Below are 27,297 nucleotides of genomic sequence, written 5' to 3' on the forward strand. Positions count from 1 at the left end.
GAGCGAGCTTCCAAATCTTCGTTGCGCCCACGTATCACCTCCAGGACCCTGTCCATGCGGAGCAACTTCTCCTGGGTGTCTCCGTGGCCTTCCTCGCAGTCCGCGATCCTCGCTTCCATCGCCGTGATACGCTCCTCATGTTTGTCGACCCTGTGCGACATGCCATCCAGCCGCTGGGCCATGGAGTCGAGTTTTCCGTCAATTTCCTTAAGGCAGCCCTTAAGGTCACGGAACATACTTTTGACATCGTCCGGTGTTGGGTCCAACTGTGTTTCAGGGACCACCGTCTGCGACTCCGGCACCGCATCGGTGCCGCGGGAAGGCTGTTTCTCGAAGGGGAGCTTCCTCTGCTTTGCGTCCGATTTCCCCATGGTTCTCCCCCTAGTGTCCGCCACTTATCAACAATGGCGGTGAGGGGTAACAAGCCACAAGCAGGCCACCAAGCGCAAGGTGGAATGGTAACCACACAGGCACCCCCTCCGCACGAGGAACACCGCCAAGTAGGGAAGACCAGGCCAGCATTCGTCCCATTCAGGGCACGGGTCTGCGTTAGTCAGGGAATAATGGCGGCCTAACCGTCCACTCGCCCAGAAGGCCTCTCCAGCGCAGTGTCTCCCCGGCCTGCAGGCACACGATGGTTAGAGCAGGTCGTCGGCAGGTACCGGTAGCCGGATATCACCTTCTGCGGGCGGGGATCGGGCCCACCCAGCGGGCGCCACGGCTTACTTCTCCCAACTCCCCACTCCAGCAGGCCCATCGGCCCAGTCACCGGACCAGGGCGTAGCCACGCCGGGTAGGCCTAGTCATTCAGTCCGCCAGCTCGGCCCCCTCCAGTCACCAGTTCTCCAACAGTGGCCAGGTCTCAGCACGTCCGGAAGTCACCGCAGCCGCTCGGGCGCCAGTCGCTGGGTTCACCACGTCTCAGTTGGGTCCACGATAGCCGCCTCGTATCTGCCCGATCTCGGCCTTCGACCAGGGCCTCGCGTATGAGAAGACTCCGCCCAGCTCGGCGCCCAAAAAGCCGCTCGGCCAGCCCGGCCGAGTAGCTCCGGATCTCCGAGGCCGATTTCAACCGCAGTGGCCCCGCTAGGATCACCTGCACCAGGGCACTTCCCGCCGTGTAATTTGATGGTCAAATAGCAAGGCAAAGGTCGGATTGTCTGACGGATTAGGTGTCCGGCCGGCAGAGCCCCGTTACACGGCGGCCATCTTGCAGCTCGGCCACGCCCCTATTTTCTTCCATACTTTAAATGCAGCTGCCAATACTTTAAACCTCGTCCTTTTGAAATAGCTGCCATCAATTGCTTTAAATAAACATTGTCTAGCCTCAGAACCCAATAACAACTGAAATATCGAGGGAGCCTCTGCTCTATTACCATCGTCCTCACCAGTCAGTAATACTCGCATCTTTAGAAGAAAACAAACATAATAATAAATGGTGAAATCTGGTATAGCCCGGCCTCCTCCTTCAATAGGTAACGTCATAAATCTAATAGCTCGCCTGGATTTGCCTGGGGCCCAAAGAAATTTGGCACATAGCGATTGGAGATGTAGAAGTTGGGCCGGCAACACTTCCAGAGGAATGGATCTAAATCTGGGTTTAGGCCGAAACACAGTACAGAGTCCACCCTCCTGTCTGTCACTGACGATCTGCATATGTTTCAGGACAAAGGCTACTCGGTAATTTTGGTGTTATTAGACCTTTCAGCCGCGTTCGACACAGTGTCACATAACATCCTCATTGACCGGTTGTCGAACGTAGGGGTCAAGAACAAGGCCCTTGCTTGGCTAAAGAGTTTTCTTACGGATCGGACCCAGACTGTCACCATGGGTGAATACAGATCAACTGAGGTAGAGATTACGAAAGGGGTGCCACAGGGCTCCTGTTTGAGCCCAACACTCTTTAACATCTACGTGGCACCCCTGGCAAGAGTGATGCGCAAATTTGGTTTCATACCCGTGTCATATGCGGATGACACGCAGCTCCTCTTTCCCTTTCAAAATCTCACCACAGAAATAAGAAACTCCTTCTCCGCTGGCATGAAAGCCGTCGCACAGTGGATGTCCACCAACTTCCTACAGTGCAATGTCAACAAGACGGAAGTAATGCTGTTTGGAGATGCCAAATTACTGTGGACTCCTGACTGGTGGCCATCTGATCTTGGCACTGTGCCGGAGCCCAAACAGATTGTCAAAAATCTGGGGATACGCCTTGATCACGACCTTTCCCTCAAACAGCACAGTAACATGGTAGCTGGCTCATGCTTCCACACCATCAGCATGATGCGCAGAATATTTCCACTGCTACCGGATTCCTTCAGAAAAACTTTGGTGCAAGCCCTTATATTGAGTCGTATTGACTACTGTAACGGACTGCTCCTTTCTGCTAATGAAGGAGTTCTGGATAGGCTCCAGGTGGTCCAGAATACGGCAGCTCGCCTTGTCCTAAATGCTCCCCCCAGAACAGCATCAAAACCTCTATTACAGAAACTACACTGGTTGAGCATTCGACAAAGAGCCAAGTTTAAGATATGTTGCATTATCCATAAATGCTTAAACGGAAATGGCCCTACATACCTGGAGCAGAAATGTATCCCCTACACTCCCTCCAGATCGTTGAGATCTAGTGAGAATTTTCTGTTGGCAGTACCTCGTGCAAAAAAAACCAGACATGGAGGGAAAGCTTTATCTGTTGCAGGGCCCACACTGTGGAACAAACTGCCTCTGGCCCTCAGGCTCTGCACAGACCATTTAAAATTCAGGAAGCAACTGAAAACTCTGCTGTTTACTGAAAAAATCTAGACCCTGCCCCTCATCTGCATATTTATTTAGACTCTATTTGGTATCACAGCGCAGAGATACTCCGGTTGGAGTCGATTCCAGCGCTATAGAAACCCATAAATAAATATATAGATATAACACCTTTGGTAGAATATTAATTTTTATAATGTTACCTCTACCTATTAATATAAAATGTAGTCGTCCCCATCTCTCTAACGAATCCCTAGTACTGCGTAATATGGCCGACCAGTTAGCATCAACCAATTCTGACATTGATGTTCTGATTTTGATATGTCACTTCCTTTACCACTCTAGAGTCATGCAACACAGTATTGTCTGTACATAAGATTTGGGTTTTGATAACATTACGTTGATAACCAGATACCTGGCCAAATTCAGTTGCTAAGCGCTCAATCTCTATGAGGGCAGTAGCTGGGTCAGCCGACGTCACAGCTATATCATCCGCATAAGCGAAAACAGCATGTGGGATATCTTGTACCACAAAAGGCTTAATCAAAGGAATATTGCCCAACATGTCCATGAGCGGGTTTATATATAAGGCAAACAGCAATGGTGAGCAGGGGCATCCTTGCCTAGTTCCTCTTGTGATTCTCACTGTGTCTGATGCCAAACCCATTGCAGCAATTTTGGCAACCGGTGAAGCGTACAACACCTGTAAAGCGGTCATGAACCCCTTCCCAAAGCCCACTCGAGTCATCAACTTCCACAGATAGTCCCACTCCACCCGGTCAAATGCTTAGTCAGCGTCGCAATAAAATTAACCCTAATTTCTGGTTTTCAGCATGAGCTATATCAAAAAGCGTCACCACTTTGTTAACATGAGTGACTGTCCCACGAGCCAGAATAAACCCATGTTGATTTTCTGATACTAATGAGGCAATTATCTTTGAGAGGCGATTAGCTAAGATTTTAGAGTATATTTTGTCATCACAATTCAGTAAAGAGATTGGGCGGTATGATCCGGGCAGTTCCGGATCTTTGCCCTTCTTTCTAAAAACCACAATAGTGGCTTCATCCCATGATTTAGGAACTTGCCCCTCCTGTGCCGCCCTGAAGGTGGCCAGCATTTCACACTTCAATTGGTTAAAAAATATCTTATAAATTTCAAGATTATCAGGTCCTGCGGCCTTCCCTAATGCCAAGCTCTTAACTGCCATTTCTAACTCCTCCATAGTGATTGGACTGTCCAAGTATTCCACCTCACAAGGGTCTAGTTGTGGTATCGCCCCAGCTGTAAATACATTATTGGACGCAACCACCACTTCCTGGTGTGTATATAGCTCCGTATAGAACTAATGCAGAATTGCCAATATCCCTTGCGGATCATGACACAATGCCCCTGAATTGTCCTTTAGCCCTGAAATACGGCGGGAGACTTCTTTCATGCACAGCCGTAATGCAAGGCATCTGCCAACTGCTTCCCCGTACTCGTGACATTGCCTTTTGTAAACCAAATATTTCCTTGCATTTTCTGTATTCCACACCCCATTAATTTTTGCCCGACATCTAGCGGCTGCATTCTCCAGGTCCAAGATATTCCCTTGGTGTGCTATCCCCTGAGTCAATTCCTCCTCTGCCACTCTTAAAGCAGAGTATAGTTTCTGCATCTCTAATTTAATTTTCTTTTGATAAAATAAACCAAAGCTTAGTACTTCACCCCTGAAACAGGCCTTAAAAGTATCCCATATGATTGGTACATGAGCAGTTTGTCTATTATGATCAAATAATTCCTTGATCCAACCCGACATATGCTCTCTAAAGTCATCATTTAAGCAGAGTTCCCGATCAAAACAGAAGGTTCTAGGTTTAGAATTAGACCCAGATGCTGCCACTTCTAAACCAATTGGGGCATGGTCCGAAGAAATCCTAGGAAATATTTGAACCGAAGCCCCTGCTAAAGAGGCAATAGATAGATAAAAATAGTCCAACCATACCAATTTTTTATGGGGGAAGGAGTAAAACGTATACCCCGGGTCTGTAGGATGTAAGTTACCCCATGCGTCTACCTACCCGTGATCGTTTAACAAATTGTAAAGGGCCTTAAAGACCCGTGGTTTATGACCTTTGTATCCTTGTAGACCATCGCGCAACTCTTGAATGGTTAAATTGATATTTATGCCCCCACATACAATCAGCGGAGTTGGCCAGGAAGCAAGCTCTAAATTTAAATCCTCCAAAATTGCGCCCTCATCTAAATTGGACCCATAAATAGTACAGACTCTATATTTACTGTTTCCACAGCCGCACTCGACTATAGCCCAACGGCCTAACTTATCTGCTAAATAGCGAACGGATACCTGCAGAGTGGGTTTAGCTAATATCGCCACTCCACGAGTCATTGATGATTGCTGAGAAGCCACATCAAGTGAAAACCCTAACTCCTTTAGGATATGCTGTTTACTCCTAGGCATATGCGTCTCCTGGAGACACACCAAATACGGTTGAATAATTCGAAGTTCAGCAGCTACCCTCTTCCTTTTATTGAAATTATTGATACCTGAAACATTCAATGAACATATTTTAATCATTTTAGAAGGCATTATAAAACCATAAGTAAACCAATAATGACAGCCCTGCTAAATACGTTGCCTTAACATAGAGCAAGCAAAGAATCTGAAACTGTTTCACTACTTTATTGAAATTCTTCCTCTTTGTTACTGTGGATTTTACCCCCTTTTTACCCCACCTTGGTGTCCCCCCAACGTCCCCCCAGGTGCTTTTCTCCCCACACCCCCCCCTTTAACGAGGCTTTAGGACCCATGGTCCTGCAGATGCGAAGTTTCCGTGCATCCCCTGCCTTTGCTCGCAAATCCCTCCAGTCAAGGACCGGAGAAGAAACCAAATACAAGTTTATTTATGAAATATAAAGGGTAGAAGGAATAGGAGTAACACAGTCTTCCAATGACACTGATATCCCTAAATATTACCAGCCTATTGCCGATAATCCCTATATGGAGTTCAAAAATTCTTTAGCAGACCCAAATACGCTCCTGGAAGATCACTTTTAACTTGGCCGGGTTCATTAAATATGCTTGAGCCCCTTTAGCTTGAAATTGTATAACAAGCTGCCGGAGCTGCCAGCGATTCTCAACAGTATATCGGCAAAAATCGGGCCTTACAAAAAATTCAAAATCATTCCCAGGTCTTTTCTTATCAGGGCGTGCTAACTGAAAAACCTCCTCTTGAGCCAAAACGCTGTTAAGAGATTAAAAAAGCTCTAGGTTTATTCTCAGCCTGGCCTGCTCGAAAACAAATACTAAAAGGGAACCTATGAGCTCGTTCAATCTCCCTATCCCAATCCCATCTAGTAAGCTCAGGGAAGGCATTTTTAAACAGTTCCACTATAAACTTGCGTGGATCATGCCTCTCCTTTCCTTCTGGAATCTGCAAGACTCTCAAATTGTTCCTACTTGCCCGATTCTCAATGTCAGCCATTTTCCATTGGGTATCATCCTTAATAGTACGCAGTGATTCAGCCAATGCCTTCCGTTGCACCAGTTCGTCCTCTAGATTAGAGATTCGCGTTTCTGCTTCGTGGAATCTCAAATTGAAATCTGCATGAGATTTAACAAGCCGCCGCACCAAATTTTGTAATTTACGGCACAGGTTTTGAACCTTCTGACTCTCCTCACGAGTTTCATCCCGATGGGACATGATAGATTGATATATTAAAGATAGCTAAATATCTTCACCCGGATAAATATTTTGTGCCGGATCAACAGGCAAGTTCGGACTTTCCACAACCCCCTTACCAGCCATCAGGTCAGGTCTTTTTCGTACAGTATGGGGACTACCATCTACAAAATCGCCAGAATCCTCCAAAGAAATACTTCTTTGGCCGCTGCCACTGGCCACATTCAACTGTTCAGAGTATTGTAACACCAAATCCTCACAAGATGACATTGATTGGTGTTAGACCTGGCATCTTTGGTGTGGTTACCCCTGACTTTTTGCCTCTACCTCCTGTATTTTTGATGCTGTGCTGGATTTCGTTTTTGCTGGTTTAGATGCTTTGGGCACTTTGCCACTGCTGATCAGTGTCAAAGTGCAAGTGCTCCCTTGGTAAATGGTTATATTGATTGGTTATCCATGATTGGCATATTTGTTTCACCTGTTAGCCCCTAGTAAAGTGCACTGCGTGTGCCAGGGCTGGTGATTCAAATGCTACTATTGGGCTGCAGCACTGATTGTGCCACCCACAGGAGTAGCACTAAAATGATGTCTTAGGCCTGCTTGCAGTGCCTATGTGCAGTCCAGGACTGCCATGTCGACCTGGCCAGTGCACCCACTGGCCAGGCCTTATCCTTCCCTTTCTGTACATGTCAGGTATCCCTATGGTGGCCCTAGGTACCCCCCTGGGCTGGGTGCAGTGCATCTGAAAGGTAGGGCATGTACTGAGGTGTGTAACATGCCCTGGTAGTGAATTACAGCCATTTTCGTTTTTCACTGCTGAGAGGCTCTCTTGTCCATAGGATAGAATGGGGAAGGCTGTTTACATGCCTATCTTCCCATAAGGGCAAGATAGAAAATCCAAGTTTGGTATCTCTGTGTTCAGAATTTAATTATACATCTTTTTAGCAAGATGGCTTTTAAATCAACTGTGTGAGAATAGCACTTTTTAGAAAGTAGCTATTCTCCTGTTTAACCTTCCTGTGTGCCTGTGTGCTGGTTGGCTGGCTGGTGTCATGTGATGGGCTAGGTGGCTCCAGGAGCCTGGATGAGTCAGCAGCAGGGTGAATAGGGAGATCTGCTTTAGATGGGTGGGAGGAGTAGTCCCTGGGTTTGAATAGGGCTGCCCCTGACAAAAACAATGCTGGCTCCACCCCCTGCTGGCCAGGCTGAGGACTCTGCCTCTGCTGGCACAAAGAAGGCTCCACCTCCTGCTGAGCGTGTAACGACCCTGCCCCTCACTCTGAAAGGAACCAGGTGCTCCAGAGCAGAGCACACCCAGGAACCGGTTTTAGCAGGGGAATCCCCCCACTGGAACAAAGAGAGACAAAGACTTGGAGGGGTATAAGAAGAGGACCCCAGACACCTAAACTTTAGATCACTTTGGAACTAAGAAGAAACCTCTGCCAAGGAGAAAGCTGAAAAGGACTGAAGAGGAGAAGACTGCCTGCTTGCTGTTTTGCTTTGCTGCCAAGGAGAGGGAAAGGACTTTTGCTGTGTCCCCTTCTTTTGATTCTGATCTCCAAGGGCCTGAGAAGAGCTGGCTCCCTGTTAAGAAGTCCCAGGAACAAAAGTACTTCACCACCAGCTCCCCTGGAACTCTGCTGAGGGAGTTCTGACCTGCCTTGGAGTGCTTGCCCAGTCTTGGGGCCTCAGGAGGTCGTTTTGCTGTGTTTTGGGAGCTGGGAAGCAGAAGCGTGAAAAGAGTAACTGGTACCCAACGCATCATCCGATTGCGTGTCGCAAGAACGAGAGTGCGAGGAAAATTTCATCGCGGCACCATCGCAACACGCAGGGTCCCCGCATCGCCGAGTGCGTTGAGCATCGTCCCGAAGCGTGAAGATTCCTGACATTGCGAGGGTCGTCGCAGAACCAGTTTGCGAGCCGCACCACTGCCGGTGCGTGGAAGTCTCCAGTCATCGTGTGTGTCGACGCAGAGTCCCGTTCCGTGGCGCATCGAGAGCTGCGGCGCCGGAAGCCAACGCTGCGCCGCGCATCGTGCCACATCGAAGCGGGTCGCATCGAACCTGTGCGTGAAGCTTCACCCTAAGAAACCTACGCAACGAAGGCCAAAGTCATCGCATCCTCCCCTTACAGATCGGAGCCGGCGCATCCACCTCTGCTGCGTGAAACAGGGCTGCTGCAAAGCCTCCCCAGGATCTCAGGAGTATCGCATCGCCTTTGCAAGCATCCTTGTTATAGCTTTTGGGAACCTTATCGCAACTACAGGTACTGTTGGGCACGAAAGTGTCGCATTTTGTGCATTGAGAGTCGCATTGTGCAGGACACTGACTTTTACATCCTGGAGTACTTTCTGCAAACTCTTGAACTATCTTTAAAGTAACCTTTTTGAATTATATGTTGGTTTGTCTGTAGTATTTGGTCTTGTGAAGTTTTTAGTAAAGATACCTTATTTTTCTAAAACTGGTGTGGAGTAAATCTGTGGTGTTTTCACTGTGTTACTGTGAGTGTTGGTACAAATACTTTACACATTGCCTTTGATAGCCTAGACCAGTGGTTCCCAAACTTTTGACTCCTGAGGACCCCCATTGAGTCACCACTGGAAGTCGGGGACCCCCAAGCAATTTGCAGGATTTAAATTTCAAACATTAAAACAGTAATTCGAAAAAAATAAACACGTGTGCACACAAAACAAATACTCGAATTACTAAGGATTTTAGGGGCATATTTACAAGTCCCTATCGCCATGGGAACGTCACTTTTTGCGATGTTCCTGTGGCAATAGGGGCTTCGCCTTATTTACAAGGCAGCGTTAAGCCACTTATTGTGGCTTAACGCTGCCTTGTAAATAAAGCCCCCTTTCACGCAATGTTTAGCGTGAAAAAGGTGGGCAGTGGGAGCAGTGGGCGTTTCACTCCAACATCCTTTGATTTTGACGCTGCCCTCTATTTACAAGGTCAGCTTAAATAGGAGACAGGACCAAAATTAAGACCATGAAAAACCTGGTCTTAACTTGGCGAAATGAGGAGAAATGCCTTATTTCTCCTCGTTTTTGCTTTTTCCAACGGAAAAAGTAAAACACCTCTGATTGTATATGTTCAGGAAGGTGACCCTTCCTGCACATAAACATTCTTTAATATAAATGATGTTTTGTAACTTCCATGTGTGCTGCATTAGGCAGCACACATAGAAGTAAGAAAACAGCATTACAAAATTGTTCATGTGCAGGAAGTGGGAACATAGCATCAGGATAATGATAGACTGGGAATAAACATATGTTGCTAACTTTTACCATGCAGTTTGAAAGCAGCTCTTTGATGACAGTTTATAGGACACTGCTAGATTACCATTGTCCCTTATGAATTGCACAGTGACAAAAGAATCTGTGACAAAATCAGTAACCCACTGAGCTATGCACATAAAATACTGTTTTTTAAAATGCATTGTACACATTCTTTGTAGTAGGCATATTAACCCTCTGTGTCACATTAGAAAAGTCAAAGCTGCCACTGGACACAACTCTCATCTCTCTCCAGCAGGTACATTAATCACTGGCATTTTGTTGACACTTTTATAGTTGCTCGAAAACTGCTCAGGAATTTTGCAGTGCTTTTATAACTGCTGCCTGCGGACCCCCTGGGAATGTGCCACGGACCCCTGGGGGTCCTCGGACCCCAGTTTGGGAAACACTGACCTAGACTGCTCAGGCCAAGCTACCTAGAGGGTGAGCAGGGGTTATCTTAACAGTGTATCCCCCTTTCCCTGACTAGAAGCAAGGGTCCCTACTTGGACAGTGGTACCTACCCTGCCAACTAGAGACCCCCAGATCTAACAATTGTTCTGACAGGGAGAAGAAGTCCCCCGATTCTGTTTCTTGTAGGTGTGTTTCGTTATCAACCTGAAGATTTACGGCCGGTAAATTGGCTGACTGATTGCCGCCAGTTGAATCACAATTTGTAGTTGCTGTTGTCTGATTTATACCACTTATACCACCGGGGCCCTCAGAGTCAACAACATTTTGTTGTGAGGCCACATCGCTGTCATTTGCCTGAGATCTGACAGTTTCTAAAATATTTTCCTCCCGTGCTGCCAAATTGGGTATTGAGGTCATTCCTTCCATATTCAGTGCGGCCCCAACAGTAATATCTGCTAGATCCGAAACTCCTTCAGAGATATGCGTTGCTTTTTTCCCCTTCCGTTTGTCTTTAGCGGAGAAAAAAAATTGCCGGAATGATTTTGTTGTCGGCCCCGTCCCCTTTGACTCTTGCGGCGTTAAAGTCACTTTTAGTACTCTTAGCTGGATTTCCCACAGTCTTATCTCTCACCTCCGAATCGCCATCGACGTTTTCACCTTCTTGGACTCCCGGTCTCCCGCGCGTTCCCTTCGGGAGCATTGCCGTCGGAGAATCAGCTCTTCCTCAACGCTTGCTAGGCTGTCCCCAGGTGAGGTCGATCACCGCATTCTGCAGCTTGAGCGTAGTCAGTCGATAGATTAGGAAGTTCTAAAGGACGGCAGAGTTTTTCTTATTAACCCAGGTTATGCGTCTCCATCACCCTTCTTTTTCCCTTCTAACAGCCACTTTGCGAGGTCAGGCAGGAGGGGTCAGCTCACACGTCCACTTGCGCGGACCGCCATCTTGCCTCAACCCACAACCCTTTTCCTTTAGTGAAAAACACTACAAATTGTTAATGAGCGAATTTTCATAAGAGATTTAATTCATCTCTCATATATAAAGATGGTCTATATATCTCTCCATTCTCCTTAATATAAGTACCCATATGTGAAATATCTAGGCACAAAGCGCGTTAACTCAGTCGAAGCGGCCTAAAACCTTTACATTTTTATCGCATTTTGGATTAGTGTTACTCGACAACACCACCGTCAAGCGTACAAATCTCAATATATGTATACCAAAAATGTGGAGATATGATAGCGGCTCCCAACGGTCTTTTCCCCAAAAGGGGAACATCATAGTACCACCGTACCTCTATACAGTGTCGCTCATTTAGAAATTAAAGCAGAGTAACCAAATTCATACACGGTTACCCAAAAAGCGCCTGTTTGTATAGACCCCAAACACGGTATCGCGCATATGGAATGCCGGTTGCTCTATCGCTCGGGCCCCAAGAAGGGTTTCATGTTCTAAAACTGCTGGACTGGTATCCTCACCTTTTTATTGCAACAATATTCGCTATTCCCGGAGTTCAGCCAAAATCGTGGTTCGTTCGTAAGTTGAACGTCCCCGCGGGCTGACTGTTGTTTTATTTCCTGGGTCAGAACGTGATCACGTCACTGCGTCCGATCACGTGGGTCATTTTCAAAGAAGTTAAAACTTTATTGTTACTTCCACCAAGCCACGGGCATGTATAATCACTACGGGCTCAATATCACTCTATTGTAATTATTGCAGTTCTTCATATATGTAAAACCATGGGCCTGGTCTACTTTCCTGATATATTGGCCATGGAAGTATTTTCAACAGTACCATATCCCGACATCGATATCCGAATAATGTAAAGGCGCTATTAACAACATATCAAAGATGGATAATAGGCATATTTTTCCTTCTCTCTTTTCCAAACCCGCATAAAACAACATGCAGATTATTATGTGTGTGTATTATAATGTTGAAAAATGAATGAGGATTGATTTCAATCATGAAACGCATTAAAGAGATGATTTGTGTGTTTCTGTATCATACTAGGTGAGAGATAAGACCTCTTTATAAGCCATTTTAAGGAGAAAAACATATGCCTGTCCTGAAGAAGGTGGTCCTATTGAGAACATACCACTGAAACACGTCGACGCCCAACTTTTTAGTTCAATTTGGATAATTCAGCAGTTAACTAGAGACAGGGAATCAAGACCCATGTCTTTTGCTGTCTATAGTGAACACAAATGAACACCAAAACGACTAATTAGACTGTCTGTGTTTATTCTCCTTTTGTTTGGATATTGTGCTTATTTAATACTGTGTCTAGGATTTATGTGTTTTTATTGTTTTAAACATACTGTCACGGTGTAAATCAAATACGTGGACAGTTTTTTATTGCATCAAATATATATTTTTTTCATATAAGTTGTTGTTATATAAGTGCTTTGATATATTCCGAGTAGCTTGTGAAGTAGTGCTTGTTGGGAGATATGAATGTGGTTTGATTGACTTAATATAGATCTCGACCAAAGGGAATCCTTTTTTTAACTTTATGTTTACTGGGAGCTCTATCCCTTTGGTTTATAGAGCCCCCTCTCCTTGATTTCAAGGTTTTATATTCCTGCCATAAGCACAATTTTCCGTTAAGATCCTTCTCGCTTGATAGGAAGCTCTTGCTGGATACCTTGTTTCTTAGCCATTTCAAAACTTGGCTAGTGCAGTTTCTTGATATTAACTGCAACTCAACTTCAAGGACTCTGGTATGAGATGCTTTAAATGCAGGGCTAAGGGGGGAAGTAATCAGTTATGGACTCTTTAAACAGAAACAGCTTAAAGCTATTATGCAGGGTCTTCTTGATGAACTCAGAAAGGCTGAAGAGAACCTCAAACAAGGGGTACTTTCCGGCGCTGTCACATCCTCGCTGCATACTGTGACAGCCCGTTGTAAGGCTAAAATCAACTTACTCTGGAGCAAAGTGATTTCTTGCAAATATAAGTTATATAGAGAAGGGAGCTATGAGTATGGCGAAAACACTTGGCGGCGTTTGGCACAAAGGTTATGGTCCAAGGAAGCAGCACAAAGAATTGGCACTCAATGGATTCATGGGGGAGGATAGTGGAGACAAGTGATGAGATTATAAATGTCTTTCATGTATTCTTTGAGACACTGTATAATGAAATTAATCCCGGTGGCCAGACCGGAGAGGCTCTATTACTGAATTTATACTCTGTAGTGCTTGGCCAGGAATAAAAGACTATGCTGGACCCCCCCCGTTACTATGGAAGAGCTTGAGTAAGCAATAAACTTGTTAGCCAGTTGCAAGGCGGCCGGTCCAGATAAGCTTCCTCTGGAAATCGACAAAATCTTCTTTCAGGAGCCAAAGGTTGATATGTTGGCTACTTTTCAATCCACAGAACATGGAAACGCTCCACCCTCTTGGGATAAGGCAAACATTATTGTCTTTAAAAAAAAGACAAACCTCCGGCCTTGCCGTGCTCCTATAGCACTATCTCCTTGCAAAATTGTAATGGGAAAATCTATGCCAAAATTCTGTCATCATGTTTGGCTCGGGTGATTACTCCACTAGTCTCCATTCAACAACATCGTTTTATACCTGGCAGGGGTATGGTCAATCATATAAACAGGGTAGTGAGCCTGCTGGACTTGTCAAATGTACAACACACCACCATGGGCTGGTGTTATTAGATGCCGAAAGGGCATTTGACCTTGTCTCTTGTTTTTTTTTTTATGGGTGGTACTATGACATTTTGGGTTTGGGATGGGTTTTATTAAGGCCAATCAGGTTATGTATAAGACCCTTATAGCCAGAATATTCATAATGGGTAAGACATCTAAACCAGTGTCTATTACTAGAGGGACAAGGCAGGGCTGCCTATTCTCTCCAATTTTGTTTGCTTTGTCTATTAATCCCTTTCTAACAATGCTGGAAGTTAGTAACAGGATTGGCTCTGTATCTTGTGGACGACTACACTTTCAGGCTTTTGCTTATGCAGAGGCATTGCAGTAGTGACCTCCTATTCAGCTACAGCTATCCCTGAGATGGATCGGCTTGCGCATGTGTTTGGTGAGGTATCAGGTTATAAACTTAATCCAACCAAAACACAGATTATCTGCGCCAACTCTGCATGTGCTGGCGATCCTAGGGTAGCGGATGAGGTTATGTATTCAGGTGTTAAAATCAGGGTTTGTCTGCAGGAACTAGTAGAGGTCACCTGGGGTCTATTCTTGCTGGAATCAAGCAAGAATTAGATTGTATTGAATGTCTTCATCTTTCACTGGTTGGGAGGTGCAATGTCCTTAAAATAAATATGCTACCCAAGGTTTTATAATACTTTAGAGCAGTACCACTGGAACTAAAGTGGGCACAGTTGCAGAGACTGCAGTCAATATGTGGCAGATTTATGTGGGGCCAGGGGAAGCCACTCAAAGCATTGAAATTCATGACACTACCTGGTAAGCGTGGGCACTGGGCAGTGCCTATCTTTACATAGTATTACTATGTCTGTATTCTACAGTATGTTCAAATTCTACTTCTTACGGGGGAGGAGATGGAAAATGATGCGGAAGCACTGTTTATCTTTCAGATGTTGCTTGGTTCAGAGGTCAAGAATTGTTTATTTAGGATCTTGGAGCCGAGCTATTATAAAAAAAAAACGGTTTACGGTTTTGTTAACTGCTTTTAAGGTCTGGAAGGTGGTGATGAGAGGCCTTCAGATCGAGGGGATTTGTTTTTATAAACCTAGAGCCACTTCAGCATTGTTGCCCACCATCTTTTAGGATTTGGTAATGTTTAGATGGAGATCTAACGGAATAAGACAGATATGCGATGTTTACAATGATGAAGGTCTCTCCTCTTTTTAGGTCTCGTTGAGACAGCGAAAGCTGTCTCTTTGAGACATTTTGTAAGTGGGTTTTCAAAAGTGCTACCCACATGGTTTTGCTGGCCTAGAGCTTGAGTGCACGATGGCGTGCACGTGCACAGCTGCTCCTCTGCTCATTGCATTCCCCCCTCCCTTCTCACCCAGCCCTTTGATGCTCTGCTTGCATCTCCCCAACGCGATCACTTTCACTTTCTTTTTTTAACGTAAACCACATCCTCAAAACAGCTGCTCCTCTGCTCATTGCATTCCCCCCTCACCCAGCCCTTTGATGCTCTGCTTGCATCTCCCGAAAGCGATCCCTACTGTCTTTCACATGTGTTTGCTGTATCTCGCTTGTCTCTCCCCCCCACCCCCATATGCTCCTGGCTTGGTCTGTTTCTCTATTTTTCGGTAGTCTGTCTTTCTGTCTGCCTCTCTGGTTTCCTCAGATAGATTGTGTCACTCTCGGTGTATTTCTCCCCAACGCGATCACTTTCACTTGCTTTTTTTAACGTAAACCACATCCTCAAAACAGCTGTTCCTCTGCTCATTGAATTCCCCCCTCCCTTCTCACTCAGCCCTTTGATGCTCTGCTTGCATCTCCCGAACGCGATCCCTACTGTCTTTCACATGTGTTTGCTGTATCTCGCTTGTCTCTCCCCCCCCACCCCCTTATGCTCCTGGCTTGGTCTGTTTCTCCATTTTTCGGTAGTCTGTCTTTCTGTCTGCCTCTCTGCTTTCCTCAGATAGATTGTGTCACTCTCGGTGTATTTTCTGTCATGCCTCTCTCTGTTCTGCCTGCTTCTTTGTGTCTCCCCCGTGCCGCCCATCGAAGAGTGTCCGAGTCATTGATGAGGTCAGTGTATTTACACTCCATTGTATTGGGAGACGGGCACTTAGGCTCCTCCTCCCCCTTACTCCTGGCGTCTGCTGGCCCTAATCCCCTGATAAGAGTGTGTAAAGAATAAAAGCTGAGGAGCACCCGTCCATTGGAGCCCCTGCGCAAGTCTGGGACACCTCTTACAGACAATCAATCCCCACCTCGGCCTGGCTTGAAGCTCAGGAGACGCCGGACCGCAGGCCCCTGAAGCTGGGACACGCCTCTGGCCATGGAGACCCCCTGCCTGGAAGGCTTTGGGCCAATGATGCAGGTTTCCCACCACCAACAGTGCCTCCAGCCCCCTCTAGGAGCCACCAGCTTCTCTGTGGCCCACTGCCTGCCCCAGGGCACTATGAGGGGCTACTGCACCACCACATAACATACTCCAGCAGCCACTGCGAGCTGCCATCTTACCAGGACAACTTAAGGGCTGCAGTGACCAACCCGGACTGGTATGGGGGCGGCCAGGAAGGCCACTACCCATCAAGTAAGTACACTCGCGTACTGCATATGTTATTGTTTCCAGCATGTGACGTGTTTGTTCTTTAACAGAAAGATATATTGTATTATTACTCGTAGGCCGCATTTCGGCCTTTGCTTTGCTCTTATACATAGCTTTAATTATCCGGCAAACCCCGTGATAGGTTTCATTTCAAGCTGCACTGACTCTCTTTTCCATCTGAAATAAGGTAAAATTAAGGATATTATAGAGTTCGAAAGTCTATGATGTACGTACCAACATATATATATTTGTCTGATTGGACAATGTAAATAAAAGGCACTATGTAAGTGCTCAATGTTATCAACATTTGTTCATGCAGATTTCGCTGTTGTACATACAGTTGGTAGTGTATATGTGTATATTTCTGACGTGATACCCATGTCATTTATTTATGAAACAAAGTCCTTCTCTCAGCATAAGCATATTTTTTTCTGTTTTGGTAATGAGCAAGCTGCCCATACCGCAGCACTGTCAGCGGCTCTCGCACAGTTCTGCTCCGATATGAGCCATTTTCACACTAGTTATTTGCAGCGCTACAAAACCGTAGGACTGCTTAGCAGGCGCTACACAAGGGTACATTCTAATTCGGCACTTGCTGTGAGAAGGTTAGTGAGCGGGCCAGATTGGTCCCATATACTCAAAGCATTTTCCCCTAACACAAGTGAAAAGTCAACATTTGGCCACCCATATCACATTTTCACAAGAATATTGGAAGTCTGAGAGGAGAAAGTGATGAGATTTTGCTCACAGTGTGCGGAAATTGTAATATTTAACCAGGGACTGCATAATATGGTGAAAGGAAGTGCACCAGGAATTATATCCTAAAACTGGAGTAAAAATACCAGATTTGCATCTCACGTAATTTTACAGAAATGTCTCATAATCATTCAAAAGGTAATTACGCAAATTTCACACACCCTCAATGCTATTATCTCATCTTAGGTCACTGCACCTAGGAGTTTGATGGCATGAGGAAGAATGAGACATCTATATTGCCACAACTCACACAATTCGCCACTTTAATCTGTAGAGCTGAGATTTATGGTCTAAAAGCGCAGGCTTGCAGCAGCGCTCGCTGCCATTTCAGAGAAGCCTGAACCAAGTGTAATGGGTTTCAGTTCAGTGCTTTGTAACACTTGATTACTTTAGAAGCCTTCGCTTCCTCACGCAGAATCCAATGACTGCGTTTCCGCCTCCGTGGACGTGGAACCTGACTGTTGTTGGGGGACACCGGATGGTGGGCCAGATGAATTTGTACACTCAGGTTTTCACCCCTCCTGGGAGTCTGGCAGTGCCTGCTTCCTCTTGACTCTGCCTGTGGTAAGACTGTTGCTACTAATTTCATTTCCTCCTTAAATTCCACGAGTTTTGGCCGCGATTTGGTGCCTGCGCCTCTGAAACCACGGCACAGACTGCAGATGTTAAAGCGCTTCATGCGGGCCTGACACTCCCTTGGGCCGCAGACCAAGTGGGAGGCAGGCTGTCTACCTGGTGCTTGTTGAGAGCAGGTGCAAGGCCTCGACATGTAGCTCTGCAAAGGGTTGAAGACACTGAGACATGCTACATGTAAATGAACACAATGACAGTTACACACACAAACACACACACATGCATTAATATACATAAGCACACACAAAGCCATGCACCCACAGCCACACACACAATAAACAAACATACACACACAGCCACACACAGAGCCGCACACAAACAGACACACCTATCAACTCAGCCTCATTTACACGGTATCAATCACTTTCAAAGAGCTTGCACGCGTGTAGCCTTATTTATACTACTATTTTCTCACTCGCTATTATTTACATAAAGTATAGCACAGCAGCCACAGCAGCCAACTCTGTAGCACAAGGATCACGGTTCGATTCCTGGCGCAAGCAGCGGGTCATCCTAGCAATGTCTTATTTGAAGCAAAATAGCTTACTCGCCTTTGGGACCTTATAAGTGTTTAGCCATGCAACACTTGATGTTGTTGCACCAAGGATATTGTGCTGCATAACTAAACACTTATAAAGTCCCAAAGGCGAGACCTATTGGCTATGCCAATACTTGTTTAACTATGGCAGGAAAATGTCTTCGACCTAAATCAGAGTTTCTTAAATTTCTACAGATTCATGATTTTTTATATAGAAGCCAGAAGCAGAGGGTGATAATGCCTAATCCTTTGGTTTAGGGCATAAGATGTAAGGATAGGATAGGTGTTTAATATAACTGTTTGTTGGTCACACAGCAAGATGACTAAGTTGCTCAAAATCTCAAATGGAGCAGTCGGTTGGGGCGGCAAGGGTTTTTCATGGGGCATTCAATTGATATGGCTGAAAAGATTTTGGTATCAGCTAAGCTAAAGGCACAGCATTATAAGACGATATTTAATCTTTACTATACCCCTGCTAAAATGTTAAAATGTGGTGGAACGAATGATGGGAAATGTTTTCGATTTGGGGAGGAGCAAGCAGATATCATGCATATTTTACATTCCTGTACTTACCTAGCGCAGCTGGTGGGAAACATTGAATGGTTTTTAACAGACATGACTGGGGTAGGGATTAACATTTCTCTTGAATTAATGGTATTTGGAGCTGGGGATCGTTTGATGGAGGTACAGGTTGTGCAGTCGTTCCGCTACTTAATCTTCATAGCCACAGCTATGGCAAGGTTATGTACTGCTTCAGTTTGTTTACAGAAAGAAGTTCTAACTTTTGAGATGTGGAGAGCTAGATTTTTTGTTGTTTATAATATTGAATACAGCCTTTACTCCCTCAAGGGCACACATAGACGGAAATTGGGTTTACAGATTTGGGGGCCCATGATCGAACATATTAACGAGTAAAATTAATTTGTTTGTATTGTATCCCTTTTTTGGCAATACAATTTTAGCTTGTCTGAAACTGTCGGATGATTTTAAGGATTGTTATGGACCCTGATCAGGTCTCGGCTTCTATCTTCTACAGAAATGTTGTATATTGAAACATGTTATGGATTGAAATAAATAAATAAAAAAAATAAAAAAGATATTTAGTGGCATAAATGTGTAACAACGTAGACGTTTGTACATCAATAAAAACGTATTTTACAATGCGCTAATATATGTAGATGTATGCTTGTTAGGGAAAAGGAACGTGTAGGATACTTTTGCTATTAGAACCAAAAAAGGTTAAAAAAAATTATTTTGCATGTCTTTAATCAAAATGTACAGCAGCCTTTGACTCCATCCAAGACCTCTCTCCCACTGGTCCGCTTATAAAACAGACCGGAATCGGAAATTGTGAGATGAAATACAATCGAGCGTCTTTGATTGCCTCGGGTCACTATGTTAATTGGCTGCTGTTTCTTCGCTTATAGTGTCCCAGATACATGTGAGTCTACAGTTTGGTCGAGATTCTGTACCACAAAAAATTATTGGTATAAAAATTGGTCTTGCATTCAAATGGCGCATTTTCCATCTCATAATGAATTAGAGAAAATTAGGATGCTCCTTTTATGTTTATCATTGGGGCATGCTAAGAGTTATCAAGAAACGCGCTGTGAAGAATTCTCACGCTTCCGAAATGGAAAAAAGTCAATTACAAAAATGTAATATAAATGAATGTAAAACAGCAGGGGCCATTGTGTTTAAAAGCATAGAGCGAGTGATACGTGCCTTAAAGTTCTCTCAGATCAGTTAACACTATAAACACCCTGATTATTAAAAACATGGCAGGTAAAACATTTGCAATTTAAATAACAGAAATTAGATACAACTTAGCAGGCTAGTTGAGAGTAATCTGGAACACAGGTCATATGATTCCACACGATAGTAAATATATACCTATTTTCAGCAGTGGACTTTTGTGAGCTTGTAGGTCTGTGTAAGCGTTTCAATATCCTTACTGGATGAAGGGCTGTAAAATTATAAACCGTAGATTCTAGATCATGGAGCTCACACTTCACTAGTGGAGAAGGTGTCATCTTTTACAAGTGTTCCATGAGGTCAGACATGCCTAATGTGTCAGCAAAGTAAAGAGGGGTGTAGAAGGTGAGTAAAGGTACATCAGACAATGTGGGCCACCAGACTGGCGTAATAATTTTGGTTGCTTTATTTTGCCAGATATTTTTTGCTGCACTTAAAGACATTTTCTTTCACCAGAAGATCAGAGTCACTTGCCTCAGTTGAATATGACTTCAATAGCGCTTGCCAAAGCACATGGTGAGCATCGTTAAAGACAGTAAAAGGTGCTGATGAAAGACAGAGATGTGTTTTCCTTTTAAGGATTGGCTACTGAATTCTTTAGTTGTCTGTTCAGCCTTGTGTCATTATTTTGTTTATTTTTTAAAAGAACTTTGGGTCAGCTCCCTTTAGCCATTGTGTTTCTCATGTTTTTCATTGTTTGCCATTGATTGGGCGGGATGTCTTTTAGGGCCCTGTCATGTTGTGGATATTTTTTTCACATTGTCCCAGTTTTGGAGTTAGAGCAATACATTTTCCTTTTGTTGACTAGAGCAAGTGTGTGCTCTTTGGCGTATTTTCTTTGCTTCCATGGGGCCCCTGCATCCCTCTGGGTCTTATGTTCTTCTGGATTTCAGAGTTACAGATTAAACAAGCTTGCTAGCAAATGATGTTCCAAAAAACAAGCAGAAAGGTCACTAAACCACTGTCCATGTACATTAGGTATGAAACTAGCTTTACGGCGTCTGGTGTGCTGTTCATTCTAACATGAGGTTCTTCTCACATATTTGATCCAGGAAGTCAATAATTTATTTGTGAATCCTAAATGTCTACTTGTTTTGAGCAATTAACAGTCACATAATGGTATGTTTTGAAGGACAAGGTTTACCCCCTAATATCTAACGACAAGGACATACATTTCCATAAGCTGGCCGATATCCATTTTATAACAATATTTTAATTAAGGAGCGTCAGGTCTCTCAACTTAACATTTGTTAGTAGAGGTCCCAGTTTCTGGAAAAAATCTCTCTCCTTCCTTTTTTTCACTTCTTTTACTTCATGTTGAGGGTCAATGATGATCACTGGCAGGCAAGTCTATTCTTGCACATCCTGGTATCTGTTAACTGTCAATACAATAGTTTATCCACTGGACCCAATTAGCACGTATATCAATAACACTCATCAGGTCCTGGGCCCTTGGTTGGTATCAGAGTGCACTCCTCTGGACAAAAAGGAGAAATCCTGAAGGTTTGGGCTCTTCACAACCATGAATGGGCCTATTCCATTCGAGATCTTGCCATCCCGGGTGACGGCCAATGCGATGGTCCGGTGAACCCAGCTCTTCTTGCTATGGTGCCTGTCAGTGATGACTTCATGGTACAGCCTGCTGTGACCACCAGCCCGAAGCTCCAGCATCAAATGTCCACAATGCCTAACCAGATCTTGAAACTACAGCGATGAATTCCCATGACGTCCAATCTTCTCGTCGCACTTCAGAGACGACCAACCGAAACACTCTTCCTGCTCCTTGCAGCCTCCTCCACCGCCACTGGACTCTTCACTCTGAACTTTGAGAAGGAAACTCTTTCAGCAGGACTAACCTGGTCCATGTGTCTGCCCCACACTCCATCGTGCTTGGCCTGAACTTGTGACTTTCTCCCCATTTTGCACAACCAGATAAACATGAGTGGCACTTTCTACTTTTATGTGCTATATGTCCTTAAATCTTTGAAATTTCATCTTTCCAATTCTACTGTTGGGATTTTTGTCAGTTTGGTGTCGAATAATGGGATTGCTCTTGTGCGTTTACTTTTTGCTGCTAGTGGGGTGCATACATACTTTACAAATTACTTATAGGTAAGCCTGTCTTCTTTCGTGCCATGCTACCAGACGGTTAAGCACAGGATAATTTAGTGACATTCTGTGGTTCACACTGACAAGGTTTGTAGATGTTGCTTGAGTTCGGTTTCACCTCCCTCAACCAACAACCCAATTTCTCACCGTACCAAAATAGCTTAAGTGTCTCAGAACATCCCTATTCATGACACACCGAGATAGAGTTAAGTGTATTGGGGTGACTTAAATAAAATAAGGGCTGTTCATCTGGGAAAATGTGATTTATTTAAAAACTAAATTTCACCTAAATAGGTTCAGATCAATGAATTTTTATTCAAAATAACGCATGCCTTCCAAAATCTAAGGATCCATGAATTTTCAGCAGTGAATTTTTTAAATTATATTTATTAATTAACATAGAAATTAATTAGGCATGGTTCCTGTTCCTTTGAGCACATCCCTTTCTATTGTTTGCAAGCCAACAAAAATCTTTTGATTTCAAGTGCGACTTTGACAGAATTGTTGTTGGAATAAAGCATGCTCATAGATACTTGCCATATTTTTTCCAACTCCGCGTTTGGCAAGTGTCTATCCCAGACCAAGTGGGGAGGGGTTCATACTTTCTTCTGCAGCTGCTACAAGATGACAGTACCAAAACGATACCTCCTTTATTCTTGCCATGGGATCCTGAAGATCCTGTCCAATGGAGCTTACCGCAGTCAAAGTTTTTACGTGAAATCACACTTTTGCCGCTGCCTTCAAACACTTCAAACGCACCATTTTAAAGCATTTGAGAGTCCCAATCTTGTACAAAAAGCTATCCTTGGGTGATTTATTCAGCATGGCACTATACAAAATGCCCACTGATAACCTGGCTGGCCGAAGAATGAGTGTTCTATTATTCTTCAGTTGGTACCCCAAACAATACAGTTGAAAGTCAGGGAGGTGGTTGCTGGATAAGCATCTACCTAAACTCACTCTAGAGCAGCAGCAATTTTAGAGTAGTGAAATAACTGTGAATGACATTTTTTGACAGCTGTTAAGAGTCTTAAAAGAGGGAACGCTGCAGGCCAGGGTGGGAACCTAAATAAGTTCTATATCCTGATGCTAGATGCAGTGATCCCATTCTGGCTAGAGTTGTTAAGTGCTGTTTTATTGAAGGCTCCCCCCATACCAGGATCCTGGAATGAACTGGTCATCTCACTGATATTAAAACCAGGTAAAAATCCCACACAGTGTCCGTCATAACAACTGATTTCACTGTTAAATTCTGATTATAAGGGAGTGGGGAGGTTAATAAATAAGGACCAGAAGGGATTCTTACCTGCGAGGCAAATGAGAGAGCTGACGCACACTTTAATCGGTTCAATTGATCTTGCTGTGAGTCTAAGAGCTCCTCTGACAGTTCTAACCTTTGACTCAGCCAAAGCTTTTGACCCCGTCAAATGGAAACATTAGCAAACATTAGCGGGTGCACTGAAGAATTTTGGAATAGAGGCTGAGTTTCAGAATGTGTTGAGTAAGATTTGCAGTGCACCTTGTGCCCAGGTGTTAGTTAATGGGAGCCTTATTTTACCAGTTAAGATAGGTAGAAGTGCCAGGCAGGGCTGTCCACTGTCCCATATTCTTTTTAATCTGTATATTGAGCCTTTAGTACAAAGCTTGAGGTTATACAGGACAATTAGGCTTTTTACGATAGGAACCTTTACCAAAAAGATAGCTTATATGCCGACTATTTAATATTATATACTTCAGACATCGAATCTGCTATATCACGTTTAATGGCAGAGGTGAAGACTTGCGGGAAGCTGCCGGTTACGAGATTAATGAAAGTAAAACTGAGATAATGGTATGGAAACAGGATTATGAGGAAATTCATACCTAGAGAGAGAGAGAGAGAGAGAAGATATCTGGGGTTAACAATAACACACGACCTGGAGAATGTTCCCTCAATGAAAATAGAGAATGTTTATCAGGAGGTGGACAAGATCTTACAAAAATTGCAAATCTCCCCCTCACCCTGCACGAAGAAGTACATTTGGCCAAAATGTCTATTTTACCCAAATTCTCATATTTGTTTCATGATATCCCATTAAGTTTTGATAAACAATCTCTTATGAATACACAGGCGAAAGCTACACCTTTTATTTGTTAGGTGGTTAGGCTCTCTTGGAAGAAGTTGGGAAGGAGGGTAGGTAATGGTAGTTTAGGGCTCCTGTTTGTTTTTCTAAAAAAAAATCACAATGAACTTTGACGAGTCAAGGATTATTTTTCTTGACTTGCTGGTGGTGGTTAAGGATAGTTGCGTGTGGCGCGGTTCGATCCCCGTCGCTAGATTAGCCCAGCACCATATGACTCTGGGCAATAGCTTGCTTAATCTTCCCGACGGCCCCAGTGCCTAGAGACCCTTACGGGTGATTGTTCGCGCTTTATAAATGTGGATTATTATTACTCTAGCCTGTTCTTAAAAGCTACTGATGGAAACATGGTTTAACATTACAGCAGCTATTTTCCCGGTAGCCTGAGGTATAATTTTCTTTATGGGTAATTACGTAGAATACAAAGCAATTTTACTAAGAATACCGACTACGGCAGAGTGTATTGGGAGAGGATTACACTGAAGCAGAATGGGAGACTCAGCTCCAGTCCTATGTTAAGGAATTTCGAGAAACACTCTTGAAATATATACATTTCAAAAACTGGCCTTATTTGAATTATCCCCCAGCTAATATGTATCTGTGCTAGAAGTACACAAAAGCTGAATGTGAACTACGACACATCCGATTGAACATGTCAAAATATAACTGATTACTTACAAGTAGTATGGAAAATACTTCGTTCCTCAAGTGAATGTCGATTCACGCCATCAGGAAAACTTGTTATTTTTCAGGTCTACTTGGAATCAGAACACACAACATCCCACTGGAGATGGTGCATGGCAACAGCACTGCAATAGTATGCTAAGACACTGGAACATACCCGATACACTTATCATGCAAGAGTGGGCTTCAGAATTGTTCAGGCTAGCAATACATAAACTTTTTATACACAGAATTCAAACGAGTCTTCTTGAAATAGTGTGCGCTCCATTGAGGAACTAGTGTGACAATACCAGGCAAGAGAGAAATGTGCGCCACACAATATTTTCTTATTCAAATATTAGACCATACATCCACCATATCCTAGTTTGAATGTCGACGGATACAGAGTGGCATTGCTCTAATTTATTATATACATGTGACTCTATTATAATCGGAACTGCTAACGTACGATACTCTATACTGTATAATTCACACTAATAATTTTGCCCAGGCCTAGTTCCTAACTAATCTAAACCCAGTGCATCTAATGATCCACCTTGTGGATATGAAATCCATATTTGAATCCAAAGACCATAGCTTATTGTGCTCTAAGTTAGTTAGTGAGGACATTTCTAATATACTTGTAGCCCTAAATTTGAGGTCTTGGGATCAGTTGTACGTGGGAACAGCATAGGAAGCATAGAATGTATAAAGCATATAAACAAATTTATGATTAACATTCCATGAGTCATCTTTCCTTTTTATTTTCAATCTTTCATCAAAGGAAGTGTGTTTAATTGTTTCAGTCACATGAAAATGAGACATTAGTTTTGCTTTGCAAGTCATGGCTGCCTGGTGGCTCACTTGGTGACCTTGCAGGATATTTATTTTACAGCACTGTTGTGCCAGTACCACCAAAGAAGTACAATCAAACATTATACAATATCAGCTCACCGAAAAATGGTTATATGTAACTAAAAACATTACTTTGACCTTCCTTTAACACAATCGGGAACACTGCAATATTTTGTTGTGTGAATAGTAGAAGGCAGCTTATTTGTCAGTAGATATCTTTCAGCCAGTGAAATAGCTCCGTGAACTAATACATCAGTTGTAGAGAACTATCTGCATGGTATATACATGTTTAAAACCCAACAATACCCAACAATGCACATAACTTCTCATTATTCCATGGCTGCTATAATGATTAACATTACCTTAAGTAAAGATGAACATCCAGTATCATTCCAATTCAAAAAGCGTGCTATATAGATGTACTAATCATTATCTACTCAAGAAATGCCATATTGAGTTCACCGTAAAAAAGCTGGTTAAATGATTTCAGAATTAGAAGAAGAGTATCAGGCAAATGCAAATTTGATCGGTAAGAGTATTCACCACTTGAATTGGGATACCAAGATGTGCAGTAATACACCATTATCAGTTTTTTCCAATGACACATTTTGGCAGGTATACCTGACAGAATATATCTGTTGAACAATTCCCATAAGTGGGACCAACCTAAAGACATTACTATGTAAATACTGACTTACACAGTAATTTCCCATTCCAGAGGAGAAATCTGGGAATAGCACAAGATCATTTAGTCAAAAACTGATGATTATGACGAGCAGCATGTGGGTATTGCTTTATATTGGACTGAGGTGGAGCTATAAGGAAGGAAATGATCTGTTAGAAAGACAAAACATTTGAATAGTGCCAAAAAAACTTCGAGAACACAAATACTTTATAAATATCTACAACAATAGTTAGAATACCAAAATATCTTCACAAAATAGGTAACTATATTGAATCTTAAATGTTAAGCAATATATTAACTTAACAAATATATTAGCTTAAAAAAGACATTTAAAAATAGAAACTCAAGATAACATTATAATTTACATTTTATGACATGCAAATAGAAAAATATAGACGTTAAAATAAATGTAATATAGAAATAAATACAATTATGAAATGAGCATGAATAACATAAGCATCAGAAGGGAACGTGTTGGACTTTGGCAGGGTCATAATTTCTATTCTCACTACAGCATATCCAACAGCAAGAAAAGTGTTGCACTTTGAAAGACTTAGATTTAGTATTTCTGCATCTAAATAAAAAAAAAATGAAAATGTATGTTGTATTTCGAGTTAACCTCGCTTTTCCCTTCCTCTCTTCTTCCACCTCCTTGTTTTCTACTTGGAACATTCCACATGAAGGCTGTTTAGAATGTTTGGTGTCTCCTGTCAGGAGAGACTGGAGATGTACCTTACTATATACACAATAAATCTGGTCACTTACACTTTCCATTGTAATTTTTTCTTCAGCACATAAAAATTGATGTTAAAATAAATCTTAACAAATATAT

This window comes from Triturus cristatus, chromosome 1_1 (assembly GCF_964204655.1).
Source record: "Triturus cristatus chromosome 1_1, aTriCri1.1, whole genome shotgun sequence".
Classification (NCBI taxonomy): domain Eukaryota; kingdom Metazoa; phylum Chordata; class Amphibia; order Caudata; family Salamandridae; genus Triturus; species Triturus cristatus.